The sequence below is a fragment of the Podarcis muralis genome, chromosome 11 (assembly GCF_964188315.1).
Source record: "Podarcis muralis chromosome 11, rPodMur119.hap1.1, whole genome shotgun sequence".
NCBI lineage: Eukaryota > Metazoa > Chordata > Lepidosauria > Squamata > Lacertidae > Podarcis > Podarcis muralis.
In genome coordinates, this window is record NC_135665.1 from 22917362 (window position 1) to 22933409 (window position 16048).

At 40.5% G+C, this 16048-nt stretch overlaps 1 protein-coding gene across 5 annotated transcripts in view; it reads right to left on the reverse strand.

Annotated features, from left to right (window-relative positions):
- COMMD10 (COMM domain containing 10) overlaps positions 1-16048 on the reverse strand; it is a 133173-nt gene that overhangs the window by 81846 nt on the left and 35279 nt on the right. Inside the window, exon 6 of one of the 5 annotated variants that reach the window (XR_013394641.1) lies at positions 14027-14106. The exons of the other annotated variants lie outside the window; for them this stretch is intronic. The gene's annotated coding sequence lies outside the window, so the exon portion shown is untranslated. The remainder of the gene's footprint in view (positions 1-14026; positions 14107-16048) is intronic. 5 annotated transcript variants of the gene reach the window in all.

Sequence of the window (16048 nt, forward strand, 5' to 3'; positions counted from 1 at the left end):
TTTTCTTCCACAAGGCCGAGGAAAGTAAAATCAGCAGCAATTTTGTAAGAAATGTGTTAACTCCAATCTCCCATTTAATCTAATCCATGATAGGTCCTCCAACACGTCTAACCATTCAGTTCCATAAGAAAGTACATCTATTTCAACAGCACTCATCTTTGTTTAAACATCTGTCGTCAATATTATGAATGCCCCTGGGTCATTCATATCAATGAGGTTGAACTCTACCACTTTTTGTTTGGAATATAATCCAAGTCTTCCAATATTTTGTGTGTCAGTGTCCCAAAGCTTGTATTTTCATTTAAAATACTGGTCCTGTGAACACATTTATTACTATAAGCAGTAACATTACTATAAACAACGTCAATGTTCCTGGAAGAACCTTATGAACAGAGGCTGAAGACTATATACTTTAAAGACAGGCATCTTCCCATCTTATTTACAGAACTTTGAGTCATTTTTGTGTGTATTTCAGAACTATGGTTTGTTTATCAGGGGATATGAGCCCTAATTCATAATGACAGTAGAGATATGATAGCCATATGAAAATGCAAAAGTAGGGACATGATTATCCCAGAAGGCCTAAGGTCTACTGGGAAATGTTACATTTCAAATTTTAAGACAATGGAATACTGAACCATGATGAAGAAATTGCCAGAACTAGTGAAGTGATTCTAAATCATTAATGCACACCAATGTTTTAAGTATATTTTTCTTAAAATAGGCTCCACTGTAATCAATAGACACATTACAAGACAATTCCTGCAGGATCAAACTCAAGTCTAACATTCTTCTCACAATGGTCAACAAAATGTTGACTGGACTACCGCAAACCATTGCTACCCAACAAGCAATGGGATTCTACTTCAGAACAAAGAAGGTTTTTTCCATTATGGCCTGTGAAGCAGATTTGCTCAATTCAGGGTTCAATTTTTCATCTTACAATTATGATTTTTTTAAAAAAAAAATATTTAATGTGTTGTCTTGCTCTGTGCTACATCTTCTCTACAACAAACACATTAACCAGTTAATACATTGGCCATTTAACATTCCAGTCATTTTTGTGTGTTCTGCAATGGCCTCGCTTTCAAGGATTTTTAAGGATTTTCATCCGAGCCACCTTTATACTTTTCAGGATATATTGATTACCTAAATACAGTCTCTGAAACTAACACTATTGAAAGCCTGGTGTCCATCAGATGGTGACTATTTCTCATTTATGATTGATTGTTGATGCGTAAATATTAATAGTCCCAAACGCTTGCCATGACAGCAAAATAGAATGACTTTGCTAAGGATATGCTCCCGGATAGAATCAGAAGAACTATGAGTAGAATGGTACCCTTTGTTCTAATGTTTGTTCTGTAGAGTAAAAACACTGAAGAATGGCAAAGCTAAAAAGACAGTTGTCTATACAGCATATCTGGGAAGTACCATTTAAGTCAGTACAGCCAAAAGATCACAGTCTATAAACACAGACATAGCTAGGAGATGCAACAAAATTCTTTCATAAAGGTCAAAGGGGTATAAAAATGAAGGGAAACGAGAAATTGTCTGACTTGGAAACAGCCATGCCGTGCCATGACATCTTCAGACAGACCCTGCGTGTGATATAGCCAGGCTTGGCAAGCCAGGCCCTCCAATGTTTTAACTGTTCTTACAAAGAGAGAGAGAAGGAAAAAGCATTTTAAAGGCATATAGTGAACACTTTCAAGATTGGTTGTTCTTGTTTAGTCGTTTAGTCGTGTCCGACTCTTCGTGACCCCATGAACCAGAGCATGCCAGGCACTCCTGTCTTTCACTGCCTCCCGCAGTTTGGTCAAACTCATGCTGGTAGCTTCGAGAATACTGTCCAATCATCTCGTCCTCTGTCATCCCCTTCTCCTTGTGCCCTCAATCTTTCCCAACATCAGGGTCTTTTCCAGGGTGTCATGTCTTCTCATGAGGTGGCCAAAGTATTGGAGCTTCAGCTTCAGGATCTGTCCTTCCAGTGAGCACTCAGGGCTGATTTCCTTAAGAATGGATAGGTTTGATCTTCTTGCAGTCCGTGGGACTCTCAAGAGTCTCCTCCAGCACCATAATTCAAAAGCATCAATTCTTCAGCGATCAGCCTTCTTGATGGTCCAGCTCTCACTTCCATACACCACTACTGGGAAAACCAAAGCTTTAATTATACGGACCTTTGTTGGCAAGGTGATGTCTCTGCTTTTTAAGATACCTTCCCATTAATTTTGTCCCTACCTTGAAATGGTTGAGATATGTTGTTTGTTTGTTTGTTTGTTTGTTTGTTTGTTACCATTTCAAAGAAACATTTAATACAAGTTCCTCGTGCCAATATTTAGCTCGGAGTTGCTTTTATCTTTCTTAAAAGGCTCATAATAAGACCCTGGGGGGAAATCCGTAAAAAAGAGAAGGTAAGCAAGGGAATGTTGTTAACTATATGGCTGGGTTCATTTTTAACAGCATCTGTAAATAAGAGTTTAATGCTATGGAGTGTATTCATAGCAACTGTTGCTGGGCAGACCATAGGACAGTTTGGGTTGCGTGTTGTTGCAGTTTCTCTCTTGGCTATAAAACTAAAAGCAAAAGATCAGCAGTTTTTGCTGCTGAAAAAGCTGAAGGAGAAATGTTACAGAAGACATGGCGTTTCATAATTAAAGGAGTGGTTGCATTTCAGAGAAGAATCAACTAGCTCAACTTTCTGTTTTAAGAGTACTGAACAACAGCCACAGGCTACATTTTAAAAAAATGCATAAACACAAGAAATACTGACTGTACTCCAGCCATCTCACCGCATCAGTAAAACAATATAGTTGTAAAGGGGCAGGGGGAGTGACACACATACTACTAACCCTATGCTGTTGCATAGTATCTCACATCAGAAAACTAAAATCCTTTTTTAAAAGTCCTACGGTATCATTTACATTTTTCTCCCTTCCAAAAATTGACTCAATCAGTATGCAGGCTTTAAACAAGCCCATCTGCTTTTCTGTCCATCCTAGGAAAATTAATTTTCAATGGCCAGATTAACAATTCCTCTACATGACAATAAGAAGACTAGCACTTAGGACTTTTACTATATTGCTCCTGGCAACGTGCAGAGACCTTTTTCTGTTAACTCTTATTAAAATGTACAATGGTAGGGCATCTTTCAAACTGAATTTTTTAAATCTACAACTCTTCAATGTTTGGCGCTTCATATCCAATGCACATTCTAAACAAAGTGGGTCAGTAGCAGACAGCATATATTAATAATAATCAGGCTATTAGTATGGACCCTTTATTGCTGCTCTTAATAAGAAGAGGTCGTACACCGGAAAAGCAAGTTGGCTGCCAATCTGAATCTCCTTTACATGCCAGCCTGAATCGCCTTCTAACACTAACCACTTTGCACAACCCAAGATCATTTTAAATTAACTATGATTATACCTTTACTTACATGTCACAATCAAACAAATTGATATAATTTCAACATATGACCATAACACTTCAAATATAGATGAAAACATATTCCTGGCACTGAGAAAAAAGGTGAAAATAAATACTCAAGCTACTGAATATAAATTTGTGGGGGTTTTTTTAAAAAAAATAAGCTAAAGTATTATGCAAAACAGCAACAACAAAAAATCAAATCCATTAAATTCGTAAGAGACTAATTTACTGCTAATTCCATGCTCTTAAAACATCCAGAAAACACTACAGACTTTTTTCAGTATGGAATCATTTACAGACCATTCAAAGTACTGATACACCTCACTCTGGTAGATGTGTAGACCAAGTCTAAGCAAGGAAGTACAGGGGAAAGAGAAACAACATTCCACATTTTCCTTTCTGGAATGACAAAAAAAATCCCCTAACTTTAATTTGGTCGCTCATTTTGCCAAATGATACATCATCTCCGATCTGTACTCCATTGCAGGTCCCAAGGTTGTAACCACTGAATCCTGCAAGCATTGTATAGTGTTGAGGGATACTGTCAGAACCCCGAGACTTTCATGTAACCAAAAAGTACTCTGTGTCATTAAAATAGTCCAAGTGCCAGTTTGCATTTCTTAGTACAGAACGTCTTGATCTGATGTGCAGAGATCTTTCCTATTCTACTTAGTTCAAGAGGGTTCTGGAAGCTTATCTGTGTGAAAGAAACAAGCAGAAGGTCCATGATGTTTGGGTTATTCCTTCAGATAAGCTGAGTACAGCTGGTTTGAACTGGTATGGTTATCAGTCAAGGTCATGCTGACTATAATAATATGGCCAGAAGGAGCCAGGGTTTCACGTTCTCTTTCTATCTCTTTTTGTGGTGTTCTGTACATAGTATGCTTAGTGTTTAAACTTATTATAAGTTATTGTAAGGTTATGTCTGCTGCAACTGGATATCTTATGGTCAGGGCCAATCCTGAATGTATTGGATTTTTGACCTTTATGCTCATTTGCCTTCAGTAGCAGTAAAGCTCTGCTGGATGAAATACAATGGCCTCTGGTCTATTTTGGGGGGATCCTGCAACGTGTTAAAGTTGCTACTCTGCTAACGATACATTGGAATCCACTCTGGATCAATAATGAGTAGAATTTTCACGACACCAAGTGCATTAGTTTGAGATTTTTAGAGAGAACCGAACAGGTTTTGAAACCATCTGGTAATGGCTAGCTGTGGGCTAGGAGTGTTGGAGGGAAAGTGCCATAACGTAAGTGAGAGTGCTTTTAAGTAGATTACCTGTGGTGAAGCCATTTGCATGGGGTCATATCCCGACAACCACATGGAGAGAAGTGGCCAAATGCACATTATATTTTAACATATCAGCAGAAATGAGCAACATGCAGTTCAGGACATGCTAAAAATAGTCTAACCAACTAAAGGTCCTTCGGCTGCACTCTCTGCCCTGAACATACACTGGTACATATATGTCTATTACATTAAAAACAAAATAAAAATTACGGCATGAACAGGAAACAAGACCAAAATTGTAGAAAGCCAGGTTTTAATAGCACTCCAAGAACATTCCATTCATGACCCCAAACAAAAGGAAATGAATGTATATGAGAAGATGAACTAACTAATTATTTAGTTTGGATACAAAAGTTCATGACAAAAAGATCTATAACCAGAAATTCAGTTTCACAGTGAGTGCATGCCTTCACTAATAACTCGCAGGAAGGACCCCTGCAGTAGATTATTTTATTTTCCACACAGGACTTCATAATTATGAACATACGACTACAATTTAAAGCTGCGTGAACTCCTGAATAGATCTCAGACCAGCCAAACAATAATTACCTACTGCTTTGATATTGCGGTTTCTGCTGAAAGGTTTATAAAATATAGTAGATGAAAAGAGCAAGAATTAATAACCTGGAATAGCGACTTAAAAAAAAAAAAGCACCGCATAACTTTTGTTGCAACAGTCTGAACTCAAACTCAGCTAGCCCTCATACAGTCTGAACTCAAACTCAACTAGCCCTCATACAAGCATACAATCGCTTACAATAACTTACATACAAAATGATTTCTTAAATAGTAAATAAGTTTATGTTTTGCCATATATTTACTGTAATCAATGGACTTGTCTGGAGGTAATACAGGAATTCTGCCAAGTAAGGGGGAAACTTATGTCTGGCCTGGGGATGAGCAAGTGGCGATGCCTGGGCCAAATTTGGCCCAGCTGGTCTCCAGTTAACCACCCTTCCCTAAGGGGCCTTCCAGTGAAACCACAGGTGCCAACTTAACATTTAATCTGCCGCTAAGCGAGACCCTTTTTTTAAACAAAATACTGTTTCCTTATCAAGGTGCAATCATGCTATCTCTACTGTAATGGGAATTGGGGTTGCTCGTGCGTAAGTTGCCGCCACTCTTGGCGAGGTTGCCTGGTTAAACCTTTCCCTGGCTGGACAGCCCTGACTCCGCGGCTGTCTCAATCACTGGCAGAATCCGTCAGTGGGCGTTTCCTGAACTTCTTCCAGCATAAAAGTTCTTTGACGCCAAGTCTCCGCCTAGCCTCCCTGCGCGGAAGTCTTCTGCGCAGGGTGGGTGTGGGCAGCGGAGGACCCGTGCTCTCCCCACTGGTCTCTGGCGAAGAGTCCTGGAGCCATCTCTCCGAAGCCCTCCTCTGCCCCCCTTTCTCCCTGGTGTCACGCTGATTTCCTTCCCCGGCCGATGAGTCCCCTCTCTCCCTGCTGGGCCCTTCTCCGGCATCGCTTGGGAGCCTTGCCTCCACTCCTGGCTCCGATGGCAGTTCCCTGACATCTACCAACGCTTTCAAATGCCTATTTTTACCTAAGCATGAAGGTCTGCTAAACAGAGAAATCAAAGGCTGGAAATGGCATTTCCTCTGCCCCCCCCCCCGCTACAGCCCCCTGCTCCATATCCTACACACCATTCTCCCAAGCATCCCCCAAACCCCAGGAGAGATTTTTAGGAGGGTACAGTGAAGTGAAAAGGGGAAGGATGGAAAACCCCATTCTGTGACTATATTCTGTTCACAGAAGGAGTTAGGATCTTGTTGCAGAATTTGGGGCAAACATATGAATGATATGTTCAAAAGGGGGTGGGATGGATTTTGAAGTCTGATATTACTAATTGTCTGATATGTCTTTTGCTACCTTGCTTCTGGGGGAAAAGGACAATTTCCTCATCCTTTGCATAATGGCAAAACTGTTTCTAGAAGTGACTGCAACGAAGAAGAATCACAGGATATGTGTTATTTTGTAAGAGGTCTTGTCGTTTGGAACTGAATGCAGAGGAATAGAAGTTCTGTTGAACAGAGTGAAAAGATCAGGTTTTCCTACTTACCCATTCACAGTACCCATCTGTTTTTATGTTTTGCGTTACACTTTTATACTTCATTTATTATATTGACTGTGTCCATAATGGAGAAAAGAACATTTTAGATATATATCGGGCTCAAATTTCGAAAGCTGTTAGAGATGCTTTTACGAACTGGAAATTTGCCAGATCAGAATAGCTTTTTCACTGGATTTGGTCTAGCATTTCTGGTTAACAAATTTTGGGGCAGCTCCAGTAGCGCTGCTGAAGCAGCAGCTCCCATCAGGCTCCTTCCTCAAGTGCTACTTGGCAGTATCCATCCCATCAGGCTGCAGCAGCCATTGAGATGGGAAGCAGGGCCACTCAGCTGTTTTGGGAGCAGCTGGTCATTATAAAAACTACTTCGCAAGTTTAAAAAATGGTGCCTGAGGGTGCTTGTTTTCCTTTTTCCTCCCCATTCCTTTTACCTTTTGATTACAAGCCTGTGGGCAAAAAGGACTGTCTTGACTGATCATCTGGAAGTCACTCTGGGAGCCTTTCTGGCAAAGAGTGGTATAAAAATGCTTTCAGACAAAGGTATATTATAGATGCCACAGAAGTTCTGCTGAATGCCTCAGTGAAAACTTGGTTTGCTTCCATTATCTGGAGGGAAAAAAACAACTATTGGTTTTGCCACCTGATTCCTAGGTTGGATGTCATATTTTGTAACAACTACAGTACTTTTGCAAGACGCTCCCTGTTTGTTTGTTTGTTTGTTTGTTTGTTTGTTTGTTTGTTTGTTTGTTTCATCTATATCCCACCTTTCCTCTAAAGAGCTTAGGGTGGTGTACACAGTTCTCTTTCCCCTTTTATCGGCACAACAACCCTATGAGGTAGGTTAGTCTGAGAGCAAATGACTGGCCTATGGTCACCCAAAGAGCTTCAAGACTGATTTTGGGATTTGAACACTGGTCTCCAAGGTCCTAGTCCAACACTCTAACCTCTACAACCACACTGGCCCTACCTATATCAGATTGCCTTTAGCTGCCTTATACCAAAGGACCAATATACATGGTCCATTAATGGTCTTTAAATGGCAGCAGCACTTTGTGGTCTTTTTTACCAGTTGTGCTTTCAGAGATCCTTTAAAAAGAGATGCAGGTTTGAATATTAAGTGCTTTGCATGCAAATGCAGATGGTCTACCTATGAGCAATGGCATCTTCCCTTCAAGGTTAAAGAAAGGGCTTGTAACATTTCCTCTCCACTCTTTAACTGGGTGTTATGGTCGTCTGTAACTTTTACTCCAAAGGGACTATTTAATTCTGTGAAGTGTTTCGAAATCATGACACCACAAAGAGCTTGGCTTATAAATCAGAACAGTAGGCCAGCATTCAGCACCAACAAGGACATACTTTAAGTTAGTACCCAGCAACATTTATAACCACAGCAAAACAGCAGCGTTTATGAACTATTTCTAGCCTAAGGGGAAAGAGATTGTCACAAGTTCTTCAAAGACGGTTATGTAAAAAGGGACCAGAAAGATGAAGCAAAGTCATAATGGGACATGCTAATGGTGCATCCATTAAATGACCATTAATAATATAATCTGAGTAATTCTATGATCATTCCCTAACACCATTCTCCGAACACAACTGAAATATTTGACATGGTGGAGTTTCAAGTAAATGGGATTTTTGCTGTCTCACAAACTATGATGGGCAATCTAAACTTCTGCAGGGTATTTGCATTGTTTCATGTCTGTCTGTCTCGCATACACCATGTGGTAGGGCTTAGAGATGTCAGCTTTTCAACACTGCAGTGTATCACCAGCCAAACATCACAATATGGCTATGCATTGGAGGGGACGCAACACACCCACCCAGCAAGCTAGGAGAGGGGAAGGACAATCGCCGTCTCCTTGCTTTGCATTGTTCGTTTGCCGCCCTTCCTAGCGCCACAGTACCTTCCCCTCAGGGCAGCTGATTTCCCAAGGAGCCGATTTCTCCTCTGGGCTGTGGCGCGTGTCCCCCACCCCGATTTCAAACCTCTTTCACTGCATGCCCAGTTCTCCATGCTCCTTCATATACCCATCTCAAGGCTGGCCAAGGCTGCTTGTTCCTGCCACCGGGTGCTGGAGGTGGAGGAACTCAGGAGCAGTGGTGGTTTCACTCACAGTATACCGCTGGGTGAAGCCACCAGAACACTCTGGCCCTCATACAACACCTCATACATCGGTACATTGCCCAGCGCCCACCATGTGGAAGTCAAATTCCTCATGGGGCTATCCCACATGACTCTGCTGCGCAGATGTATACAGCAACCACAAGGGTGTTGTAGATCTCCCTTGTGTCTATTTGGCAAGGTCTAAGTAGGCTTTGAGATTAAATTTAAAGGAAGAGAAGAAGCACAATGCAGCATAGCACGGAGTTCCTGGCAAAAGGGGATTTAAAATCTCAGCTCAAGTGATTATATTGTCTAAAAGTTATGCTTTTCCTGTTTTTATCAATTCGTCAATTATGAGCCAACTAACCAAGAAGAAAGTACAAAAAATAGTAACACCCTCTTGCTCAACAGGATGCTACATCCTTGAACTTCCTGCAGTGGTGCTTCCTGTAAATTAAGAAACATCCGCACAGAGAACAACTTTAGTAAGATTTGCAGGAATAATGTCTGCTTAAAGAAACTCCACATTATCCAAATATAACCCGTATAACTCCATATAACCCAAATATTATAATTGCTTCCTTTTCCTCACAGAGTTTAGTGCTTGGAGGAGTTCGGAGTATAAGTAGAAATCTTTTTCTTTAGATTCAGTATCAGCAAAACATTACTATGTGCATACAGAAATGATCAGGCCTGAGCTAGGAGTGCTCCGTTTACAAAAGAATAAGACACTTGCCTGAGCTTGTGGAGCAGAGCTGAGAAAGGGACAGACTGTGTTCACAGATAACAACAACATCATAGTCTGCTGCTCCCATTTTCCAAGACTGCTAGACAGTGTCAAACACTTACTTGTGGCTGTTTTTGCCAAAGATTTCTGAGTACTATTCAGGGTCACTAAGGTTTGTTTTTTTGTTTTGTTTTTTGGAAGCTTAGCTGATTATATATAGCATTCTCCAGTGGAACCTTTAACAAAGCATTGCAGTTATCTCCGGTCCCTAAATGGAGGAGGGTTCCTGGTCAGGGTTTCAGCTAGCCTGGAACAGGAACCCTGTGCAGGCCTCTCGGGAGAGGGAGACGTTTCAGGGGATAGGAAGAGGAAAGGACACATTCTGGCCCCACTCCAAGCCCTGTGCCATATACAGTGGTACCTCGGGTTACATACGCTTCAGGTTACAGACTCCACTAACCCAGAAATAGTACCTCGGGTTAAGAACTTTGCTTCAGGATGAGAACAGAAATCGTGCTCTGGCAGCGCTGCGGCAGCAGGAGGCCCCATTAGCTAAAGTGGTGCTTCAGGTTAAGAACAGTTTCAGGTTAAGAACGGACCTCTGGAACGCATTAAGTACTTAACCCAAGGTACCACTGTATTAGCAGAAGGATTTCATTGCAGAACATTTAATAGCGGCATAGTGGTGGGTGGGGGTCCTGGAGACTGGAAAAGCAAACATGTTCCTTTTTCCTTCATTTCCTGCTGAAACATTCTTGTATAAGTGCAGGGGCTGGGGGGGGGGGGACAATATAAGCTGTTAGGGCTCTAAGGCGGCCTACTGCCTCTCATCACCTGCCCTCCATTTTCTTTCCTTTTTTTCTCCCCCTTGGCTTACACTGTAACATTCAATATCTCTACTGCTCTCCCTCATACACTCAATTGATGGTCTGTCTACAGGAGTCTAATTTATGCTCCTTTTCAAATCCCTTACTCTCTCAAGTTTCAAATGCCAATGGATTCTGTAAGTCCTAGAACCATTTTGGTCTTTAAAAAGGAAAAGGAAAACCCTTTTAATTTATAAGCACATATACTTCTGCATCCTGCGAAAGCCCCCAAAGCATATAGAGGCCACTCCCTTCTTTTTGAGTGGCCTTGTTGTGCTTCCAATCACCTGTGGTTAATGCTGAAATGAATAATTTATATTTTGAGGCAGGTCAAGCTAGGAAAGGATACTTGCAACAGTAAGATCTGCATTAATTGGACTGGAAGATAATGAGATCACTAGGAAAGTAGGCAACGGATCTTGCCGGAAACCTGCTGTCGCTAAATTAATAAAGCTTTCATTGCCTAGAAGAACCATTTGAAAACTAGACATTGATAGGGGAACAACTTGAAAAGCATTTAACACACCTAAAATACATGGAATGTTTTCCCATGATATGTCATAGAATAAAAAAAACTATTAGAAGGGATCCACTGTTGGGTCAGAGAGCTTAATGTTGACACAGCTACCCAGAAGATTGTCAGGAACGGATGATGTCCTGTTCTGTAAAGGTCTTATCTTAAACAGTTAACTCACAACGCAAGCATAAAAGCTTCAGTGACAGCACAATATTGTGCATGCCTACTCATAAGTCAGTCCCATTAAGTTCAGTAGGACTTGTTCCCAGGTAAGTGTGTATAGAGTCGCAGCTGAAGAAAACTTTTATCTTCATAATCCCAAAAGGTAGTATTTCACTCTGAAGCGCGTACTACAAGATGTTAGTTACAATTTGTACAGTTAGTATATCATGCTTGTCATTTATCAATATGAATTGGTTTTACGCGACAAACTGTTTAGACTAGTAATCTGCCCAAACCTAAACTCCTTTGAGCTTGTATGCGTAGCTACCACAAAGTTATTTGGCTTTGAAGTTTAAAAATATCACTGGCATCGTAAGCTATAACATATGCAATCAAAATATAAATTCAAATTATGCCATTTTTGGTTTGGAAATATTTTGCTGAACCCTTGCTTAATTTAAAAAGTCAGGAGTAACTCCTCATTTAATAGGCATATTAAATGGCATAAACTCTGGACAAAATAAAAGCCTTCTCTTATTCTGCATAGAAGCCAAGACCCCAAAGCAAATTTCGCGTACCCAAAGCTGTACTTGTGTTTTATGAACAGCTGCCTTGCATCCCGTATAGTAAAAAGCTCTCAAAACCAAGGGGAGCGGCAAAAGAAATCTAGGATATGGCATGGAGGGATGGGGAGAGGAAATCTGCTGTTGAAATCTAAAATCCCACTGGGTGGGTACAAACTCTTGAATAAGCTTAAAGTAGCTCTTTGGGTGCTGGCCAAAAGCAAGCCTTGTGATGCTCCAATTTTAAGCATGTATCAACACCGGTGGGGTTATCTCCATTCCTTCAGCTGTATGTATATTTATGCATTTTGCTGCATGAAACTCATATAGTTCATTTTTTTTAATGTTATGCTCTTCATTAAAGCCATAGAACAGTTTGCAAGTAACAGTATAAAACGCATAATCATAAACAGTTAATTAAAAAAAAATACAGTTAAAATCCCCTAAACCAACTCAACCATTACAAAAAGCAGTGGGCAATACTGTTCAGTAAATCAGATGTCTAAAAAGCTTCTTTAAAGCAACATCAAAAGGACCCAATGCCCTTTGTATTCAGCATACAAAGGAGCGCAACATATGCAAACATTGCAAATGTTCGGATATAAAAATGTGCAACTGTCATGATACTACTTGATCATTCTTATCAGTTGATTGCAACGCAGTATTTCTAAAAGCATTGTCTTTAAAAGTTTTAAAGAGAAAGCACTTCTGTTGAAATATCACTGGACAGAAAAAGCATTAAGTGGTTAAAGTACCATCACCCGCTGTGGATGTAGTCCATTAGGAAGTTTTACCAAAAAAATAACCTCCCTAAAAAGAGTGGCAACGTAAGATCACATACCTACTAAAATAGAGAGGTCAATTTTACAAATGCTCCTTAATACAGAGGCACATTCGGTCCTGGACCAAAATAATTTCATTTTGCTGTTAGAACATAAACCGCAATGAAAAATACACACACATACGCACCTAAAGTACTATGGTGAGCACAGTCTGGGGAAGGGAGCCATCACATCAGGTGATTATGCACTTTGAAGTTCTGAAGCCAGGACTTCAAAAGGACCTCACAACCAACAAAGTACTGCTAAAACAAAATAACCCCCACACACCCCTTTCTTTCTAGCAGCAAGTTTCTATGAACAACCTTTTCCAGAATTGAAACAAATGGAAAGATCCACTGGACTCACCTGAAGGGTGTATCTTCACGCCAACATTTTGGAGCTGCTCTAAACAAGAGGCATTGTTCCTGACATGGGCAGAGGTCAATGTGGAGAGTGTCAGTGGAAAAGCAAATGAGCAAGCTGACTGGTTGAGCAGAGGGACTCAACAACCAGGGGAACAGCATTTATCTGACCAACTATTCTGACAAATCCAAAGGGAATTCAGGCTGATCTAGAGCTGTCCACTTTTCACCTCAGCAACCAAACACCCAGGTTCTTTTCCAGGTACCACCCACAAGTAGAAGCCATGGATGCCCTCCACACAAACTGGTCCAAGGGACTGACTCCTGTTTGCCTTTCCCCCTAATGCCTCTTCTAGCCATAACCCTCAAGAAGATACAGTAGGAATCACAAGAAGACCCTGGTTCACCGAGAAAACATGAAAGCCACCACGGCATCTAACCAGTGTTTCCAGACCTTCTCACACCGGAGGCCAGCATAGGAGATAAAATCTTCATTTTAGAAGGGGACTCCATCCTACATAGCTGGGCAAGACTGACCTCACCATACATCAGCTGCTGCATGGAAGTTTTACTCAACGATATAATCTGCAGGAACATTGCTGACTTTCCCACAAGTTGATGAAGCTCATATGATAGCAAAAAGAAATCAAGCCTTTAGTACAATTGGCCTAATCCTGCACAATGCTCTGTCCACAGATATTCAGCAGGTACATTCTGTTTCAACCTTTAAAAATCTGGTGAAAACCAAGCTTATTATAAGCACTGAAAAAAAATATCTTCCTTTAATAATTAGCTGATCTATTATTTGAAATCTTTACATGGTTTTTATTGTGTATATGGGTGTGTGGTTTTTGTTAGCTGCATAGATTTTTTTTGTATGAACCGCGGTATTTTATGCATACAATAAAAATAACACATTATGTTATTTAACATAACATATAACAAACATATCATAATCATAATGTGTTAGTAAAAATAACACATTATGATTGATCTCCTTGTTAGTTTTGTAATTGGAGCTAATTTTCTCACGCTTATAGGGACTGAAATATTCACCAAGTGTGAATTCGTGGCAGCCATCTTGGGTTCCAATATGAAAACTGCTTACCTGATTGGCAACAGCTTCTCCAACATAATGCAAGTAGCTCTAACTGAAACATACGCCTGTCACCTGCAGCAATGAGCTTCCTAAGAGGAAACATATTGTATCTAATTTTTTAAAGTTTTGAGCATTTGGAAAGAAAGAATAAGCGTACAAAGCTTCTGTTTATAAGACCTGCGCATGATTACTGTATGAGATAGGCATGATACCCACTTTAGAAGGAGAAATTAAAACCAGCTGCCTTGTAATTTTATTTCAATATATGCTGAAAATATTTTTATTGTGACAGGTGTAAAGCATGGCATGAATTCAAGAGGTAATAGCTTGAAGATGGCAAGGTTTTGAACAGTCACAACAAAACAGTAACTTCTATTAGGTTACTTTTCCTAAATCAATATCAATTACAATAACCCACTCATGGAACCTTTTCTAATCTAGCTGCCTTTTCTAACCCACTTCAAGAAGATAGAAGCTCTCTCATTCGCCACTACTTATCATCATTGTTAGGTATTTTACATAAACAAGCAGGCAAGCAAGAAAACCTCCTGATAAATTAATGTAATCATTCACTCATTTATCGCTAGAGACCGATACAAAAAAAACCTTTAGTCATGTTACCTATAAAAGCTTTTAGAGTGCCTCGCAAATTTATGCATACGTGCCTCTTTCAAGTGACATTTAACTTACTTTCCTGTCTTACTGACATTTATTGAATGACCTAGTTTGGCTGAAGTTACTAGAGTGAAAAAGTATCTTCAGTTTGATAAGTAATTTTGCCCAGACACAGTGTCTCATTCTGAACAGCATACAAGCATCTACGTCCCTGACTGCAAAAAGCTGATTATTCATACACATATTTGGGGGGGGGGGGGTGGAGGGTAGGGGAGGTTAGAGAGAAATGTGGTACTTCTAAAAGAACCTTCTTTAAAAATGCAAAAGTAAAGGTTTCCCCACTATTAACCCAAACACTGAAATATATGCTATGAAGTACAGTGATACCTCGGTTGTCGAACATAATCAGTCAAGACCGTTTGACTTCCTAAACGTTCGACAACCGAGGCGCAATGGGTGGTTGGCAAATTCCATTGAGAAAATTGGGAAACGCACCTCGTTTGAAAATGGAAGCATTTACTTCCGGGTTTTCGGCCTCTGAAAACCGAAACGTTCGACAACCCAGGTACCACTGTACCTACATGACTGTGTTGAAATTATCTTGCAGGTGGCAAGACAACTCCTCTTAATTAATTAATTTCATTTATATATCCCCTCTTTCCTATCTGGAGTTCAGGGCAGCATACATGGTCCTCTCCTTTCTACCTCACAATAACCTTGAAGTAGTGGGCTGCTTCAGAGTCAATGAAAATGAGCCTAGCCTCTTCCAAGGCTTGCACACACTCAGTCATTCACTAGGGTGGCCACAAGGAGAAGTCTGGAAACTTTGCTGTGTATTTTTGATTAAACGCAGTTTACTGTAGCATCCAAAGCTGGACAAACCATGGTTAGTTTTAGTGGAAACAAGTCATAATTAACGAAGCTAAATTGTTTTCATGAGCCACAGCTAAGATTAACCACAGTTTAAGTTTGGACAGCGTGCTGAAGTGTTCATCGAAGACAGAAGCTTCCGGTACCTCCTGTGGTGGAGGAAAGTGATGAGGAGAGGAGGGAGAGCACAAGAGCCTGGGGGGAAGGCCAAGTTAATATGAAGTGAGCTTCATGGCTGATTTGGGATTTGAATCTGGCTCCTAGGCCAACACATTAAACCAGTTCTCTGTTTTGGGAGTAACAGGGAACTCTGGTTTAAAATAAGCCAGGATCTCCATATCAAAGATGGCAATAATAGTAACACAGAAGCCAGTAACTGCTCAGTTTTGCAATTCCTTGTAATTCAAGCCAACCTTCGGCCTTTCGATGTGTACTGTTTTATTATGTTTATGTTTATTATGTTTATGTTTTGGAAGCCGCCCAGAGTGGCTGGGGCAACCCAGTTAGATAGGCTGTCTACAATGGTTGCTGTTGATTGTTGTTGTT